This window comes from Phascolarctos cinereus, unplaced genomic scaffold (genome assembly GCF_003287225.1).
Source record: "Phascolarctos cinereus isolate Bilbo 61053 unplaced genomic scaffold, phaCin_HiC Scaffold_3;HRSCAF=262, whole genome shotgun sequence".
NCBI lineage: Eukaryota > Metazoa > Chordata > Mammalia > Diprotodontia > Phascolarctidae > Phascolarctos > Phascolarctos cinereus.
This window is the reverse complement of record NW_027555736.1, coordinates 202,744,126-202,764,998: the sequence shown is the minus strand read 5'-3', so window position 1 is coordinate 202,764,998 and position 20,873 is coordinate 202,744,126. Positions and strand designations below refer to the sequence as shown.

Here is a 20,873-nt window from a genome sequence, read left to right as displayed (position 1 = left end):
AAAGGTCCAGAATATCAAAGGAACTAATGAAAAGAAATGCAAAGGAAGGTGGCCTAGCCATTCCAGATCTTAAATTGTATTATAAAGCAGCAATCATTGAAACTGCTTGGTACTGGCTAAGAAATAGAGTGGTGGATTAGTGGAATAGGTTAAATATGCAAGACACAGTAGTCAATGACTACAGTAATCTATTATTTGATAAACCCATAGACCTCAGCTTCTGGGACAGGAACCCACTCTTTGAAAAAAACTGCTGGGAAAACTGGAAAAGAGTATGGCAGAAACTAGGCATAAACCCAAATCTCATACCATATACCAAAATAAAGTCAAAATGGGTTTATGATTTAGATATAAAGGCTGGTACTATAAGCTAACTGGGAGAACAAGGAATAGTTTACCTATCATATCTATGGAGAACAGAAGAATTCATGACCAAACAGGAGATAGAGGAAAAGCAAAATGGGTAATTTTGATTACATTAAATTGAAAAGTTTTTGCACAAACAAAGCGAGTGCAACTAAGATTGGAAGGAAGGTAGAAAATTGGGAAAGAATTTTTAAAACCAGTCTCTCTGATAAGGGCCTCATTTCTAAAATATATAATTAAGACAAATTTATAAGACTACAAGTCATTCCCCAATTGATAATGGGTCAAAGGATATGAACAGACAGTTTTCAGATGAAGAAATTAAAGCCATTTATAGTCATATGAAAAAATGCTCAAAATCATTATTGATTAGAGAAATGCAAATCAAAACGTCTCTGAGGTACCACATCATACCTATCAGATTGGCCAACATGACAAAACAGGAAAATGATAAATGTTGGAGATGTGGGAAAATTGAAACTAATACATTGTTGGTGGAGTTGTGAAATGATCCAACCATTTTGGACAATTTGGAACTATGCCCAAAGGGCTATAAAAATGTGCATACCCTTTGACCCAGCAATAGCACTTCTAGGGCTATATCCCAAAGAGATCAAACAAATGGGAAAAGAACCCACATGCACAAAAATATTCATAGCAGCTCTTTTTGTGGTGGCAAAGAATTGGAAATTGAGAGGATGCCCATCAATTGGGGAATGGCTGAGCAAGTTGTGGTATATGACTATAATGGAATACTATTGTGCCATAAGAAATGATGAACAGGCTGACTTCAGAAAAACCTGGAAAGACTTGTATGGTCTGATGCTGAGTGAAGTGAGCAGAACCAAGAGAACGTTGTACACAATAACAGCTATGTTGTGCAATGACTAATATTGTTAAACTTAACCCTTCTCAGCAATACAAGGATCTAAGACATCCCCAGAGGCTTCGTAATGGAAAATGCTATCCACATCCAAAGAAAGAAGTATGGAAGTTGAATTGCTATCATTTTTTTTCTTCTGTTGAGTTTTATTTCCTCTTTCTAATGGTTCCTCCTATTGGTTTTAATTTTTACTTCCAACTTCACTAATGTGAAAATATGTTTAATAGGAATGTAAATGTATAGCTTACGTGAGATTGTGCGCCGTCTTGGGGAGGGTGGTAGAGAGGAAGGGGGAGAAAAGTTTTAAACTCAAAAGCAGTTGGAAGTGATAGTTGATAAATCAAAATAAATTTATAAAATTTAAAAAAATATGCTTTTTTTTACCTTTCTGTGGTTAATCCCCTCACATCCTGCAAATTGGCAAAGATGACAAAACCTGGGATCTATCAGTCAATGCTAAAGAGGCTGTAGAAAGATAGACTCAGTATATTATTGAGGTAGCTGTACAACAGTGCAGCATTTTGGAAAGCAATTTGTAATTATGCAAATAAAGTGACAAAATATTTGTAGCCAGAGATTTTACTATACTAACAATATACTCTGGGTATGAATATTTTGTCACTTTATTTTCATAATTACAAATTGCTTTCTGACCTGTTGTGTTTATCCACCTTGTTAGAAGGCTCATCTTACTTTGTACAGTTCATAACAGGCAATTGGGGGTGAAAGATGATAGTATGGTCTTATATTATCCTCTCAGTAGCAACAAAGACCCAGGAGCAGGAGAATAACTGATTTTACAAGTGGCATAGTGAGTAGCTACTTTCAAAAGCTCTAAGCACTTACCAGTTATTTGGCCTTATTATTGGTCCCTATCAAAGGCTCCACTCTGCCTGATCTTTGTTGACATAGACAGTCATAAGGGCACAAGTGGTGAGGGGTGAGGAGAGAATACTGGACAGTCTATTTTGGTTCTTCCAGGGCTATTGCCTATTCTGGGCTCCACTTGAAAGAAGCAGGTTTGTGGGTGACTTAATGAATGGGATTCATACTTAAGTTGGGAAGGTGAGTTCTCCAGAACTTAAAAATTCCAATTTGCTTCTAGAATTTCTTTTATAAGGAAGCCAGTGTCAATAACTTATTCTGAGCTGTCCAGAATCACCTGAGTTCCTATCCACCTGTATTCCCCCAAATTTTAGTGAGTAGACTGGATTCTGTTTTTCCTTCAGGTTAATTTCCTACCACTTGTCCCTTATACAGCTTGCCATTTATAGGTCCTCAGTCATTTTAACCTGGGTCAATATGTCATCAATATGGTGGTGTACCCCACTACCCAGAGGAAAGGATGCTTCTTTCAGGTAACTGCTCACCAGACCATAGCAATATGAAGACCAGTTCATGTAGACCTGAGGAAGGGCAACTAAGGTTTAGCACTTAACCCAACTCCAACATAGGTGAAAGCAAACTATACCTAAATGGTCTCAGTTATTGAGAAAAGAGGTAAAAAACACATTAATAAGGCTGATTACCCTACATATTCACCCTATATAATTCACCGTTGATTACATCAGAATAGCTGCATTGATGGGTACCAGGTGCCATCTGCCTTCTTAACTGGCCACACCAGGTTTTTGTAAGGGAATTTGACATACCAAAGTATTTCAGCCCTCTTCATCTTCATTACTAGAGAGGAAATGTAAATTTCACCTTCTATTTCCCCCCTTCCATCAGACCTGATATTACTCAGTCACCACAAGGGTTGCCCTTTGGTCCTACCCACAATAAGTTGACATTGAATTTGTGAAAGGTCACGATAAATACTGACTTCCAAGAGCTTGTAATGTCCATTCCCATAATATGGTCCCTCTGATTAGTCACCACAACTGTGACCGGCACAGGGGGTCATCTGCCTACTTCCAACTGGGCAAGAATGAGCCCCCAGTCATCTGTCCCTGGAAGCCCCCTCTGGTAATGAGGGTGCTATATTCACTCAGAATCCCTTGGTATGCTAATAACCTGGTTTTCAGTGTCAAGCAGGCCCCTTTACACTGGACTTACTCCTCCCACTTTGTAGATTATCACAGATTGAGGTTATAGCTCTGGGGCTCTTAAGGTACTACAGCTAGAATAATACAAACCTCAGGGGAACATTAGTACCCAACCCTATCAGAAATGCTTCCTTTCACTTCTGTGGACATTTGTGTGGGCATCAGATGCATTAGTTATCCTCTGACCTTTATTGCAAGATACTTGAATGCTGAGAGCTCAGGCTCTATTTGCTAAATATGCTGGATCAGCTTAGTTCCAGTTTTAGAATACTGGCAATCCAACTTCTAAAGAATGATCAATAACAATTGAAAAATACTAAACTTGACACTCATTCTAAGGTCTGACAGATGAGGGGAAAATTAGGAGGGAGAAATGGGTGATCAGAGTCAAGAAAGATGATTGAGAAGAGGCCATTAGGTTTGGAAATTAAAAGTAACTTTGGAGAGGTTAGATTCAGTTGCATAATGAGGTCAAAAGCAAGGATGCAAAGAATATAGTGGAAAGGAATTAAGGACACCCTCTCGTTATAGATAACCTTCTTAAGGACTTTTGCCACAAAAGGGAGAAGAAATGGATACTGGATGGATTAAGTGAGAGATTTTTGAGGATGGAGGAGGCATGTTTTTTTTTTTCTGGGTATGGAGGGAGACCAAAAGAGATCTTTATTCAGATTATGGAACTGAATGTAGTCTTAGCAGTAGACAGAGCCAGGTGGTGATATAGACTTTTTTGTGGGCAGCAGCAAAACAGTCAATAGACAAGGAGACATTGAAAATTAAGGAGTGTGGGGCTGATAGAGGAGGAATCTGCTGGAGGAGATGGGATATAATGGGATCACTTGTTCAGGTGAAAGGCTCTGCCTTGGCAATGAGAGGAGTCATTTTATTATGAGAAACAAATATCAAAGGTGTCAGAGGGCATCTGAGAAATGTGAGTTGAGGAGCAGGTGAAAAGAGAGAAGTCTTAGGGAATACCCTCAATATTTTCAGTGAAATATGAAGCAAGGTTCTTAATTAAAACAGTGGGGGAAAGGGGAAGCCATGGGAGGTTGTGAAAAAGATGAAAAGTTTAGAAAAGCTACTGTTGTGAGTGGAGTAATCAACTGATTTGAGAAGTATAAAAGGATTTCCTTGCCCTAGTGAGGGCCCAGCTGAGACTATGTCATATAAATGTGTAGTAGACACAACCAGAATACCTTTATGATTTTCTCGAGCATCCTTCTGCAGCATGTGAAAAGTAGTGAAGATAGCAAATTCTGGGAGTAATCCAAGAATGAGATTTAGTAGGGCAGGATCAGTTATAGGAAAAGGTGCAAGGAACCCAAGAGAAGAAGACAATGCAGAAGTGAACTAGTTCACTAAGGAAACAACATGGGAAAGGGTAGGAATGGCATTTTAAAGAATTCCATCTATATCTTAAGCACTTAGCAACACGCCTAGAGCACAGTATTTATTGAATTCTTGTTGAATCATTGTGGTACAGGAAATTCATTCAACATATCACCCCTAATGTCTACAACATATTTTCCCAATAGTTCCCAAAGTTCCCTCTTCTTTTCCCAAAGTTCAGGGAAAATTGAGTTCAAGAATAGAAAACACATATGTCGAAGAGATAATGCACAGCACTTGGTTGATGGAAGTCCTTTTCTTTTTAGTTTGGCACAATTTCTTTTCTGGGTTCTTTTGTTGGAGCCATGACTATATGTCCAGTTTATTCTTGTCTTGTAATACAGACACTACCATCACCTTAATTGGGATGTGGTGAGGACACCCAAAGGAAATTCAAAATCCTCCAAACCCTTGGGGCAGCTAGGTGGGCAGTGGATAGAGCACCAGCCTTGAAATCAGGAGGACCTGAGTTCAAATCTACCCTCAGACCAAACACTTGACACTTACTAGCTGTGTGACCCTGGGCAAGACACTTAACCCCAATTGCCTAAAAAAATTTTTTTTTTAAATCCTCCAAACCATTTGAAGCCCATAGGGTTCTTCCCTAGGCAAAGGGGAAAGAGGAAGGAGATCTAGGCCAAAGCCAGAGCCAGTGTCTCCTTCCCCCATCTAGGCAATTTCTTCACAAGAGATTTAGCTGAAGACTGTAATTCCCCCAACATTTTGAATGAATCAGTTCGAATTAGTTTGATAATTATAGGTGACACCTTCTATGAGGGAAAAAGAAGAGTTCAGGAACACTGAGTTTGTGAACATCAGTAACTGGAAAAGTGGTAATGTCCTTGAAAGAAATAAGGAAGTTGGGCAGAGAGATGGGTTTTGAGTGTGAGATAATGGACAAAATGAGGTTGAGATTTGTATGGGGCATACAGGTAGAAATAATCAGCATTCATTTGGTAATGGATCAGAGTTCAAGAGAGAGATGATTTGAGAATCATCTTCATAGATATGAAAGTCAAAACTTGTGTGGGCAGATGATGATGATGAAGAGAAAGTGGAAGAAAAGAAGAGGACTTAGATAACTGATGTATATTCTCACAGAAGTGGTGGGGCATGGATGACAATCATACAAAGGAGGTAGAAGAATGGTCAGAAAGGTTGGAGGAAAACAAAAATAAAGCAATATTATTATTTTCAAACGTAACAAATATCTTTTTTTAATTTTAATATTCTCTTCAAATGGGGTAAATTATTTCATTACTTATTCTTTCTAGTGTAGTTGCATTTATTCTTGCATTTCTGTTGTCTGGTTTCTTTTTAAAGTCAAAGAATTTGCTAACTTATCACATCCTCTCTCCACTTGGAGTACTTTAAATGCTTCTCCTCCTCCTCCTCCTTTGTCTTCTTCTTCTTCTTCTTCTTCACTGAATGACCATTTTTTTTTATTGATGGTCAAGATCAGATTTACAGGGTATGTCATTTTGTGTTGCATCTTGAGCTCCTTTCCCTTTCAGAATATATTATTCCATTCTCTTCTACAGTTTCTTGGTTTGGAAGAACCGTCTTGTGTTATTCAGTTTTCCTTTATATTTTATATTTTCAACTTTCGCATGCTTCTGGGAGTCCTATTAACCTTAAGTTATCTCTATACATACTGCCTTCAAGATCAAGATTTTTCCTTGCATAGAGATAATTTAGTCTTTGAATTTTATTGCTTCCCTGCTTTTTATCCCAAACTGTCCTTTTTTTTAAGTATACGTGCATATGAAGCTTCATTTTTTGCTTCTTTAGAGAGACATCACTGTTTATTAAGGTTTTACTATACTGCTAATTACTTCACACTGCAAGTCATTAATCATTTGTTACCTTGTAATACCATGCTTCTGATTTTTTTCTTGAACCATGCTAGAATATGCTGTTATAGCTCCATGCTCTCATGGGAGTTCACCAGGGTTCTGGGTTTTTTCAGGTATTGGCTTATTGGTATTTTTCATGTAGTATTTATTTAGAGAAGTTCATAGGGTTTAGAGAGGGTGGTGTAGGGTGTTCCTAGAAATTTCTGCCCCTTTCTCTAACCTATGAGCTACTCCACACAGAGGAAAATGTAGTTCCTTTGTCCCTATACCCCCATACCTTTATTTCTCACATGGGTTGCCAGAGTATATTCTTCACTCTTGTTACAATCAGACACTAGACTAAAGTCAAGGATGAAGAATACCAGTTGACAATGAAGCAAGAAAGAAATGCCAGAGTGGGTCCTCAGATACAAGCATGTGGGAGTACCCTTCCTGGGCATGGAGGCTGGTAGGGGAAGGGTACTGAGTGAACACATTATGAAATAATGTTCTCCATCATAAATTCATATTAGACTTCTTGCTGTCTTATACTATGGATTCATACCTCTGGTGAATAATGACCAGAGGCTTTTTTTTTTAAGTAAGTGGACACTGAAGAAAATGTCTTTAATAGATCACATTTATGTAGCACTTTTAAGTTCTGCAAAGTAATATCGCACTTCTATAGTTCTTAATTTAGTTGGTTACATGTCCCAGAAAGAAGCAATACTATAAAAATCCAAGAAAGGAAGGCTATCCTGAAGGAAGATCAGCAATGACAGATGCTACAGGGAGGTCTCAAGTGGTCAAGGCTGAGAAAAAGGTCATTGGATTTCTGTATATATTTAAATGATAATTTCATGAAGACCACTCAGACATTGGGGCTCAGACAGCAATCAATCATTGTTTTCTTGTTTACATGTTTTTCCCCAAGATTGTTCCCAAAATAGTTGTTTGGGAGAAACCAAAACTTCTCATTGTTTTTTGGAGACAGTGACTTTTGAGTGATGCTTTTCAGAAGACAGTTGGAAATTCATTCCAACTGCCCCTCTTTGGAACTTTCCAGCACTTCTCTGTAGTAGGGAGAAGCTGATTACTGCCAATGTTGGTTTGGACACTCCAACTGGTCAACTGTAGAAACTTAGGCTGTTCATTTAAGACCTTTCTTGTCCTATGAGGAAGAAAACTGGACAAATTTAAAAGAGTGTGAAGAAAGAGTTGAACACCACCCCTGCAATGGTAAGAAGAATTTGGAGTAAGAATATAATTTCAATCTATAGTTTGAGTATTTTATTTAATTACAAACTCCAAATTGACAGTTAAACTGAAAATGATTCAGAGGGTATAATTCAGACGTCAGAGGTCAGAGGCAATTCAGAGGTCAAACACCCCAACTCAGTGAAAAAAATCAATTTAACTGAGTAATCATTTCTGCTAAAATAGTAGATTCGGTTCTTGGTCAATCTTATAGCTCCCATGAAGTTAAGTTCTATTTTATTCACGTTTAATGAGAATTGGTTATCTCTTCCAAGAGTTACTTAGGCTGAAGGAAATTCTGGCCTAATATTTTCTTTCTAGTTTACATTTAACAGATAGCAATTAGGAAGGAAAACATGAAATCATTGGATCAACTATTAAAATGTCTGTCTCAGACACACACATTCCTTAAAGAAATTAAAGGAAAACATGTAACTCTTTTGATTATTTGAAGTTTAATTATGTAGGAATAATATAAAGCAATTTAATGAAAATTTACTCTTATTTGTTCAAACAGATGGGAAAGGTCTTTTTATATGCTGCAGTTTTACTTTGGACGATGCCTGATTTCTTATCAGGAGTAACATATAATAATAAAGGCAAGTGACAATTATTTCTTGTTTCATATGTTCTGATCTTCTTTCCTAAGTGCATATGTGTATATATAATATATATATTTTTCTTTACCTTCACTTATAATACATTTCTTTCTTTTCTTATTCCTTTAACACATTCTCTCTCCCACTCCACACCCCTTTTTAATTGGTGGTATCATTCTACATGGTTATCCTGGTCCAGGGGTTTCTGATAATAGAAATGCAACTCAATCTACAGATATGTATGTGTATATTCAGATATAGGTACATACACATATATAAGTACATATGCCTGCAAATATATCTATACATGTTCATGTATGCACACATATATACACACACATTCATAAAGGTACATGCACACATAGATGTATATAGATATGTGAGTATATGTGTATATATGTATGTGTGTACATTTGTGTTATTAAGACAATAAGGTCCTATTCCAGTATTTAATTGTGTCTTAGAGGCATCATTGGTCTCTTAAAGGCTATGCCAGCAGACCACAAACTGTGGAAAGTCTAAACTTTCAGTGACTAAACATCTTTAGTCTGAAGGTCAGCCATACTAAGTCTTACATTGCTGGTGGAGCTATGAATCAAGAAAATCATTTTGGAAAACAATTTGGAATTAGGCAAATAAATCAACTAAAATGTACATGTCCTTTGTCCCAGAGATTTCATTACTGCTTTTAGTTGTTGTTGTTGTTTTTTAACCCCAGATAGGTTATTGATGAGAAGTAAGTCCCTATATAAATGAAAATATTTATAATAGCACTCCCTGTGAGAACAAGGAATTGGATAAACAAATTGTAGCACATTAATATTATGGAATATTGCTGTGCCCCCAAATAGTGTAGTTGTTGATAGTTTGCAATTCTGAGGGTAAAGGCGGGCAGAGCCAAGATGGCAGAGTAAGTCAAGAACTCACCTAAGTTCTTCCAAATTCCCCTGGGAAGGGAAAAACTTAACATATCACCTCAAAATGAATTCTGTTGCAACAGAACCAGCAAAAGGTTGGGAAGAAACATAAGAGAACTTAGGTTGACAGCAAGGAGCATTATCGCACTAGAACTTGTGGCTATAAAGGAGCAGAGTCCAGAGTGGAAAAGAGTGCTTGTGGTCATTCATAGAGCAGAGCACAGACTAGGAGAATAGTGACTCCATCTCTTCCTTAGATTATACCACCTTGGAAGAACCAAAAACTTACAGGTTCCAAGAATTAGCTCTGAAAGCAACAGCATGAACAACCTAAAGCTTATAACAATGCCTCCCCCACTCCAGGAGCAGTCTTTCCAATGATCCTCCTCACCCTGGGACTGAAACCTGGGTCTTTGAGCTTGATCCCTGTTTGGGCAATGCAACTGAGTCCTGTACTCAGTGCCAACAAAGTATCCCTTTAAATCTCTTCTGACCAGTTTTCTGGCCCCCTTAGCTTCTGTAAACTGAGAGCTCTGAAAGACACTGTTGATGACTCAGTTTTTCTCGAGGTCTTTATTAGCTTGTTGGGGTAGAGCTCATGCTGTTTTGTGCAGGGCACAGGGCCTTACTGCTGGCTCATGAAGGGACTTAGGCCTTTTCTGCTACCTCACACTGGGGGTCAGGGCCTTGCTGCTGGCTTCGGCAAGGGTACATGGGATCTTGCTGCTGGCTCATGCTGGGACTGGGGTCTTGCTGCTGGGTCATGCTAGAGCACAGGACTTCACTGCTGTCTTGCTGGGGCCCAGCCTGCCGCTGGCTTGCCCAGGCTGCCTATGTTGGACTGTCTTCAATCTCACCTCAGCGAGGCAGACCTTTTCTGTAAACCTAAGTTCTCTTATGCTGGAAATTGTTTTACCTCAAACTTTTGTTGGTCCTGCTGCTCCAGAATTCATTTTGAGGTAACGTCTTCAGTTTTTTTAGGGGAATTTGCAAGAACTTAACTGCATTCCTGACTTACTCTGTCATCTTGGCTCTGCCCTTCTCTATTTTAATGAAATTATTGATTGCTTCTATGATTTGTTCTTTAACTTACTCTTTCTTTAGAATTGGATTATTTAGTTTAAAATGAACTTTAAATCTATCTTTCCATAGCCTTTAATTGAATGTAATTTATTTTCATTAACATCTAAAAAGGATGCACTTTATAATTCTGCTTTCTACATTGATTATGAGGTTTTTGTGCTCTAATACATGGTCAATTTTTGTGTGGGTGCCATGTATCACTGAGAAAAAGGTATATTCCTCTCTACTCCCATTCAATGTTCTCCAGAGGTCTATTGTATCTAACTTTTCTAAAATTCTATGCACCTTCTTAACCACTTTCTTGTTTATTTTTGGTTCAATTTATCTAGTTCTGGGAAGGGAAAGTTGAGGTCCTCCACTAGTATAGTTTTACTATTTCCTTCTTTAACTTTTCCTTTAAGAATTTTGATGCTATACCATATGGTGCATATATGTTTGGTATTGATATTACTTTATTGTCTATGGTACCTTTTAGTAAGATGTAGTTTCCTTCCTCATCTCTTTTAATTAGAACTATTTTTGCTTTTGGTTTGTCTAAGATCATGATTTTTACCCTTGTTTTTTTTTTCTTCATCTGAAGCATAATCTAGCTTACCCTTCATCTGAAGCACAATCTAGTTTACCCTATAGGGAAGTAGGAGATAAGGGGTATAAGAGAAGGGAGGGTACTGAAAGAAAGGAGGACAGATTGGGGAGGTGTTGGTCAGGTGCAAAATACTGGTGAGGAGGAAAAGGGCGAAAGTAGAGAGTGAGAGAAGGATAAATGGGGGAGGGAGGAAGGATGGAAGGAAATACATAGTTAGCAATGATAACTGTGAATGTGAATGGGATAAATTCATCAATAAAACAGAAGTGGATAGGAGAGTGGATTAAAAATCAGAATTCTACAATATATTGCTTACAATAAACACATTTGAAACAGAGAGATGCACACATAAAATAAATGTAAGGGGCTGGAGCACAATCTATAATGTACCAAATCTATTGTGCACCATCACAATCAATACAGACAGGCATAAATATCAAATGCATCCTCTTTAGATCTTTATGAAATAAAAATTACATTCAACTAAAATGTGGAAATATAGATTTAAACATAGATTTAAAATTGAATTAAAATTCAATTTAAACTAAATAATCTAATTCTGAAGAATGAGTAGTCAAAGAACAAATCATAGAAACAATCAATGATTTCATTAAAAAGGAATGACAACAATTTGTGATGCAGCCAAAGTATTACTTGGGGGAAAATTTATATCTCTAAATGCTTACATCAATAAAATAATGGAAGAATAGATCAACAAATTGGCATGCAACTTTAAAAAAAAACTACAAAAAGAATAAATTAAAAATCCCCAATTAAATGCCAAATTGGAAATCCTGAAAATCAAAGAGATTAATGAAAGTAAGAAAACAGTTGAGCTAATAAATAAAACTAGAAGCTGGTTTTATTTTTTAAAAAAGCAATAAAATAAATAAACTGTAAGTTAATTTGATTTTTTTAAAAAAGAAAAAAAAATTACAAGAATCAAAAGTGAAAAGGAGAAATTCACCATAAACGAAGACAAAATTAAAACAATTACTGAGATATTTTTGCCTAATTATATGCCAACAAATCTAAGTGAAATGGATGAATATTTACAAAAATATAAATTCCCAGATTAACAGAAGAGGAAATAGAATGCTTAAATAACCCCATCTTAGAAAAAGAATTTAAACAAGTCATCAATGAACTCCCTAAGAAAAAATCCCCGGAACCAGATGGATTTATAAGTGAATTCCATTTAACATCCAAAGACCAATTAATTTCAATACTATAGAAACCATTTAAGAAAATAGATGAAATCCTTCCGAATTATTTTTATGACAAAAATATGATCCTGATACCTAAACCAAGAAGAGCAAAAGCAGAAAAAGAAAATTATAAACCTATTTCCCTAATAAATATTGAGGCAAAGTTTTAAAATAAAATACTAGTAAGGAGATAACAGCAATATTTGACAAAGATCATACACTACGACCAGGTGGGAGTATAGTAGGAGTGCAGGGCTGATTTATTATTAGGAAAACTATTAGGGGCAGTAAGGTAGTTCAGTGGATAGAGCTCCAGGCCTTGGAGTCAGGAGGACCTGAGTTCAAATCCAGCCTCAAACACTCGACACTTAGTAGCTGTGTGATCCTGCACAAGTGACATAACCCTAATTGCCTCACCAAAAAGCAAAACAAAAACAAAAACAAACCATTAGCATTATTGACCACATCAATAATGAAAACAAAAAAAATCATGATTATCTCAATATATGAAGAAAAGGCTTTGGACAAAATTCAACATTCATTCCCATGAGGGTAAAACATTGGAAAGCATGAGAATCAGTAGAACTTTCCTTAAAAAGATAAGTAGTATCTATCTAAAACCAGCTAGCATTATCTATAATGGGGATAATCTAGAAGTCTTCCCAATGAGATCAGGGGTGAAGCAAGGATGCCCATTATCACACTATTATTCAATATTGTAATAAAATAGAGCAATATGAGAAAAAAAAAGAAATTGAATTGGAATAGGATGAGGAAACAAAAATGTCACTCTTTGAAGAAGATATGATGGTATACTTACAGAATCCTAGAGAATCAACTAAAAAACCATTTAAAACAATTAAGAATTTTAGCCACATTGAAGGGTATAAAATAAATCCACATAAATCATCAGTATTTTTGTATATTGCCAACAAAGTCCAGCAACAGGAGAAAAAAAGAAATTCCATTTAAAATAACTAGACAATATAAAATAGTTGGAAGTCTACCTGTCAAGACAATCCTTAGGAACTATATGAACACAATTACAAAACACTTTTCACACAAAGTCAGATCTAAACAATTGTAAAAATGTTCATTGCTCACGGGTAGGCCAAGCCAATAAAATAAAAATGACAATTCTACCTAAATTAATTTACTTATTTGAAGCCATACCAATCAAACTTCTAAAAAATTGTTTTTTAGAGCTAGAAAAATCATAACAAAATTCATCTGGAAGAAGAAAAAGCATAGCAAGGGAATTAATGAAAAAAAAATGTGAAAGAAGGTAGCCTAGCTTTGTCAGATCTCATATTGTATTATAATGTAGTAATCATCAAAACAATCTGGTACTGGTATAGAGTAATGGATCAGTGGAATAGATTAGGTACACAATACACTGGTCATAGTAGTCTAGTGTTTGATAAACTCAAAGACCCAAGGTTTTAGAACAAGAACTCACTATTTGACAAAAAGTGCTGGGAAAACCGGAAAACAGTTTAGCAGAAATTAGGTATAGAACAACAAGTCACACTGAATACCATGTTAAGGTCAAAACAGGTACGTGATTTAGATATAAAAGATGATGCAATAAACAAAAGACCATGGAATAGTTTACCTGTCAGACCTATGGAGAAGGGATTTACGACCAAACAAAAGGTAGAGTGTTGTACGAGATATAAATTGAATAGTTTTCATCATATTAAATTAAAAGTTTTTGCTCAAACACAACCAATGCAGACAACATTAGAAGGAAAGCAGAAAACTGAAGGAAATTTTTTTCCAGCAAGTTTCTCTGATAAATATTTCATTTCTCAAATACATAGAGAATTGAGCCAAATTTATAAGAATAAATTCCTTTCCCCAATTGATAATTGGTCAAAAGATATGAATAAGTTTTCAGAAGAAGAAATCAAAGCTATATATACTCATGAATAAATTCTCTAAATCACCACTGATTAGAGAAATATAAATTAAATCAACTCTGAGGGACTTACCTCAGATTGGCTAATATGACATAAAAGGAAAATGATTAACATTGGAAGGGATATGGGAAAGTTGGGACACTAATGCACTACTGGTAGAGTTGTGAACTGAATCAACTGATCTGGAAAGCAATTTGGAACTATGCCCAAAAGGCACTAAAAGTGCACATGCCCTTTGACCCAGCAATATCACTACTACTACTACTACTACTACTACTACTACTACTACTACTACTACTAGGTCTGCATTCCAAAGAAATTTTTAGAGAAGAGGAAAAGGCCTATATTTACAAAAATATTTCTAACAGCTATTTTTGTGATGACAAAGGATCAGAAATTGAGAGAATGTCTATCAATTGAGGAATGGCTGAACAAGTTGTTTATGATTATAATGGAATACTATTGTGCTATAAGAAATGATGAGTAGTATGCTTTCAGAGAAACTTGGAAAGACTTACATTAACTGATGCAAAGTGAAATGTGTAGAACCAGGAGAACATTGTACACAATAATAGGAATATTTTATGATGATCCATTGTAAATGACTTAGCTATTCTCAGAAATACAATTATCCAAGACAATTTCAAAGGACTCATGATGAAAAATGCTATCCATCTCCAAAGAAAAAACTGAGGAAATTGAATGCAGATCAAAACACTATATATTTTCTTTTTCTTTATCTTTTCTTTTTGTTTTGTGTTTTCTTTCATTACATGACTAATGCAGAAATATGTTTTACATGATTGCACATGTATAACCTATATCAAATTGCTTACCACTCAGGGATGTGGTAGGGGAGAGTAGATAGTAGGAGGGATGGGGAGGGAATCAGATAATTTGGAACTCAAAATTTTAACAAGTGAAAAAAGCTCTTTTTACATGCAATTGGGAAAAAATAAAATATGATCTAAAATAGTTTACAATTCTTTTTATAATTGTTTATAGCCTTGGCAATCTATTGGCTTTTGGTGTGTGTGTGTGTGTGTGTGTGTGTGTGTGTGTGTGTGTGTGTGTGTGTACACATATTTTAAATAAAACATGTTTTAACTAAAAAAATAAAATTTATGTCTTAAAATATATTACATGCAATGTGCATAACATATATATTTTATGTAGAATATAACCCACATGTAATATATTTAGTATACATACATATTTTTTGTATATTTTTAAAGACAAATCCTTAGTTGAGAGATTTGATATGATTTTTCCCATTTCCCTTGTTATCCAAGGTGCACTAATTTGTTTCTGCAGAAGCTTTTCAGTTTCATATTATCAAAGTTATGTCGTTTGTCCTTTACAACTATCTCTATCTCCTACTTGATTAAGAATATATCTCTTACCTATATTTGTGAAAGGTATAAGATATGTTTCCAGTATAATTTTTATGGTACCATCTTTAATTTATCATGGAAGACGATGTGAGGTATTGCTCTAAACTTAATTTCTGCCAGAAGGCTTTCCAATTTTCTCAACAGTTTATATTAAATGGGGGTTGTTTAATAAGTAATTTGTCTTTTCTAGTTTAACAGTTATGAATTCTATGGTTTCTGATTCTCTCCATGTCTGTTTGTTTCATTGATATATTCTCAATTTTTTAACCAATATCAAAAAGTAGTGCAGATCAGATAATGTTACCTTCCTACTCAATAAAACTCCAGAGACTTCTTATTGCTTCCAGGAGCAAAACCAAAATACTCACTTGTATTCAAAGTCCTTCACAACCTACTCCCCTTCTCTCTTTGATCCAGACACATTGACTCCTAGCTTTTCCACGAACAAGACACACCTTTTCTCTGGCTGGAACACTGTTCATCCTCCACTCTGAACACCTATCTCCCCGGCTTCCTTTAGGTCTCAGTTAAACTTCCAATTATACAGGAAGCCTTCTTCAAACCCACTTAATTCCAGTGACTCCACTCTGTTAATGATTTCCTATTTATCCTTTATATAGCTTGCTTTGAATACATTTGTTTGTATCTTGTCTCCCCCATTAGACTGTAAATTCCTTCAGGGAAGGAACAATCATTTGCCTTTTTTTTTTTTTTGCACAGCAATAAGCATAGTGCTTGGCATATAGTAGGAGTTTAATAAAGGTTTATTGATTGATTGGTTGATTGATTGACTACTGATTTAAATACCAATTTGAAGCCTGGAAATACTATTCCCTCTTCATTCTTATCTCTTTTAATGATTCCCCTTGTTATTTTAGATTTTTTATTTGTCCAAATAAATTTTATTGTATTAGTATCCTATTGAATTCTATAAAGGATGCCTTTGATAGTTTGATTTGCAAAGCATTAAAGCTGTAAATTAACTTGTATAATATTGTCATTTTTATTCTACGGGTATGGCTCAGTTTTGAGCACCGAATATTCCTTGAAACAAGGGTGGGGAAACTGTGGCCTTGAGGCTACATGTGGTCCCCTAGGACCTCAAGTGTGGACCTTTGACTGAATCCAAACTTCACAGAACAAATCCCCTTAATAAAAGGATTTGTTCTGTAAATCTTAGAGTAGGTCAAAAGGCTGCACCCAAGGTTTTTCACCCCTGCCTTGAACTGTTTTAATTATTTATTTTTTCCAAGGTTCACTATGTTACTGAATATAAGTATTTTGTGTGTTTTTGTAAAATTGCTCCCCAAGTATTTTATTCATTTTTGTCGTTCTTATAAATGCTATTTTCTTTTCAGTTAATGACTTTTGGATTTTTTTTTGCTTTTTTATAAACATGTTGTTGATTTTTCTGGGCTTATTTTGTAGCCTGAAATCTTGCTGAAGCTACTGTCTCAATTAATATATTTGCTGATTCTATTTTATGTACCTTTCATTTCCTTATGTTGTTTATTATTATTGCTAGCATTACTAGAACTAGATCAAATAATATCAGGAAATATGGGCATCTTGGCTTTATTCCTATATTTATTATGGTTGTATATTCTCATTCTCAATAATATATTATAATTATGCATTCTCATTGCATATTACTTTCCCTTTTAGTTTTAGGCAGATCGTTTTAAAACATTTAAAAAGATGACTATGCTTATATTTGTATTTTTTTAAGCAAGAAAATCAACGTTCTACTTTGCCAAAAGCCTTTTTGCATATGTTGAGATAATTATGTGATATTTTGATGTTTTTGTTTTTAATTAGGTAAATTTTGTTGACCCCTTCCCCAAATTTTGAAGCATCTCTGCATTTTTGTTATAAATCTAACTTACTCATAATAAATCATTTCTGAGGTTTATTTTATGTTTGACAAAATTTCATTTATGATTTTTGAATCAATATTCATGATTGATGTTGTTTTTAAGTACTGGACTTGAAGTCTGGAAGACCTGAATTCAAATTGTGACTGAGACACTTTTAGTTATGTTGCCCTGAGCAAGTGTTTAACCTCTAAGACTTGGTTTCCTCATCTTTTAAGTGGGGATAATAACAGCACCTACCTTGCAGAGATTTTGTGAGGATCAATGACCATATTTGTAAATTGCTTTGTGATTTTTAAGTGCTATATAAATGCTAGCTATTCTATAATTCTTGTTTTTTACTTCCCTGACTTAGGCAAGATAATATTTAATGTGTCATAAAAAAGAAATCTGGTAGATTGATTTATTTCTCAATTTTTAAGAAAAAATTGTGTAGTATTGCTATTAATTTTTCTTTGAAGTTAGAATTATCTTATGAATTTATCAGCTTGAAAAGTTCCCCCCCTTTTATAGCTCTCTAGCCCTTAGTCATTGAATGGGTGTTACCTTACAGAAACTGAGGCCTAGGGAAGACCCTATTTTAGAAAGACAAAAGTTTTCCATTGCTTCCCAGGTCATCACTTTTGTCCTACCATTGGATTTTGAAGACTCTGGAGAGAAAGTGAGGCTGACAATTTCACACAGCTCTGTCTCACTGAAATCCAATTCACACACAAGTCAAGACATCACCCTTGTGATGTTATTGGTCCTCTCCAAGAATGAAGAATGAATAACAGCAATCAAATTGATTATTAATGAAGTCATGGAATTATAAAGGCAGTAGGAAATGGGGCAACAATCATACTTTAAACACAGAGGGTAATAGGGTAAAAAGCCCACAAAGAGGGGAGTCACAACGGCAGACAGCAAGGGGACTGGGGGACAGAATGGTAAAGGCAAACAGGGTAAGGAAAAGAATGAAGATGGAGAGAGACAGAGAATATTACTCAAATAACCATGGTTTAGAGTTGGGAGCACTAGGTAGCATGGAACATATATACAGGGAAGAGTACTCAGTGAGCAGGAATTTGAAGTCTTATTTTTAGTTTTTTTGAGGAACTGGGGGGCAACAGACCAAATCTCATCTGTACCACTTTGAGGTTAGTTCATTAACATATTAACACATTATCTCAAAGTTATCAATAAAATTTCAAAGTCATCATCATGAAGTTATCAGCATTTTTGTGTGTGTGTGTGTTCTGTTGGTCTGGGACTGTGGAGGTCTGGATTTTGTCTTGAATTTACATATCATATCACCAAAAGCTCTGACAGTAGTACCTAGATGGCTTCTGCTGATTAATCACATAATACTAGATGTGAATCTTGGTTAATATATGGTACAACTTGAGTGGATGCCTATCAATCGGGGAATGGCTGAACAAGTTGTCCTATGAGATTGTAATGGAATATTATTGTTCTATAAGAAATGACAAGAAAGATGATTTCAGAAAAACCTGGAAAGAATTATATGAACTGATACAGTGAGCACACAGTAACAGCAATATTGCATGATGAAGAACTGTGTGAGATGAAGAACTTAGCTATTCTCAGCAATATGACAATCTAAAACATTCCCAAAGGACTCATGACTGACTGGATGTTATAAAGATTCCCCAGACTCAGTTCCGAAGACTGGTGTCTCAAAGACTTTTTTATTAAAGTGGTAGAAGTGCATCATTTTGGTTCTCGGAAGAAGCAGGTGCACCTTCTTGGAAGGAGAGAAATGCACATGGTAAAAGAAGCCAGAGCAATCTTTATAGTTAGTAATTTGCCTAACTCCTCCCTTCTGGATCAGGATTGATCCTAATCCTTCTGGGTTACAATCTTCTTGCCCCACCCCTAACATACATTATGTGCCTAGAATTGTGTTATCACTCTCCCCGCACCCCTGACAGAGAAGTTAGCCTGTCTGTGTTGATTTCCTATGTACTTATGTGGAAACTTAACTCTTTCATTTCTCGCAATTTTTTTAAGTAAAGATTTGGTTTCCACAGCTTCCCAATTTCCTTATCCTCTAATCTCCTTAACATGATTTCGCATTCTCCATCACTGGGGGGAAAGTCTCATTGATACATAGGGTATCATAATCCTTATATTGCCAGAGACTGCCCTCTGAACTCCCACTGTGGGTCCTACTGGGATAATCGTTAGTTAGGAATGTCTCTATCAGTTGTTGTACCAGTCTCCTAGTGCATGGGACTATAGAACATACTCCTGAACGGATACAACCATTCCTTTCTATTTGCCAAACCAGGATTCTAAGTATCCTGTTTATCAGTTATCTATCCAAGAGTTCTCTATCAACTCCTCAGCTAAAGTGGTTAAACCTTGCAATGCCTTAATGATGGTTCTATCTGGGCTGTACTGCTGGGCAACATTTCATCAAGGGATTTTGGGGACTTAAAACAATATGGGAGAAGGAAGGGAGGAATTGACTGATACATTGACAAAGTAAAAAAGGGGGCAGTTCCCTTATTAAGTACAGATACAAAGACCCAAAAGTAATGATAAATTGTCCATTTAAAGCTTCAGAAGTCTCTTCTCGTACAGCTGTCTGACACTCTGGACATCATCTGGTGAAGTCCTCTGGTCCAAGTGGTGTTCAAACAGTGTCCAGCAGACTCTCTTCTTGTAGAGACCCTCCTTCTCGTGTCTACTGTCCTACAAGATTGGTCTCAACACAATTTTTAAATTACCTTGCAAATAACCAGAGCAAATAATGAAAGTTAACTCAACCCCCATATCTCCACTATTACAAAGTCAAAATTTGAACCTTGGCCAATTGTCATATTTTAAGAAACTCAAATTAGAAAAGTTAGAACCTAGCCTTATGCTCTGCATTACTTCTAGTTTTATACCTTGAATTAATTCAGTATTCATTCCTATTCATATTCCTCCATCAGAAGGATGAGATTCCACTAAGGAATTAGTACCAGACTTTAATACATAGTAGTTAATTTAAAACCAGTACACATCAAATACTAAAACAATCCCAACTTCTAGTCATGTACAAATAAATAATCCTTAATTAAAATGGATGCTTCTTTCAAGGCATTTACAAGTCACAAGCTATTTTTCTTTTAACATTAATTAATTGTATCAAACTGAGACAACTTTAACATTAACTAAGTGTTAACTGAGTAACAGAATAATATCCTAGTTCCACAATCTCCTGGCCTAATTATCCTCCTACCACTATGAGAAATTAAAGGATCCTGACTTATATGGGAATATACTAATAACATATCAAGACTGAATACTTAATTCTGAAGTTCTAGGCCAAAGAACTCAATTTTTTACTTGTGTCTTACTATAATGACCTCAGATGTTCCCACATCAATTTATTTTTTAAATAAGATTCTATATTTATGCTTACAAAACTTATGATTATAGGAATTTGCCATGAAAGAACAGGGAACAAGTAAGGGAACAATGCTTCCCTAGATTCATGTCAATTCCAGGCAGAAGTTATC

The 20,873-nt window shown here is 35.6% G+C and overlaps 1 long non-coding RNA gene across 1 annotated transcript; it reads left to right on the top strand.

Annotated features, from left to right (window-relative positions):
• Nucleotides 1-7,584: 7,584 nt before the first annotated feature.
• Nucleotides 7,585-8,391, top strand: LOC144456203 (uncharacterized). Its single transcript, XR_013485113.1, has 2 exons — nucleotides 7,585-7,760; nucleotides 8,296-8,391. It is a non-coding gene; the product is annotated as an uncharacterized LOC144456203 (long non-coding RNA).
• The last annotated feature ends 12,482 nt before the right edge of the window (nucleotides 8,392-20,873 follow it).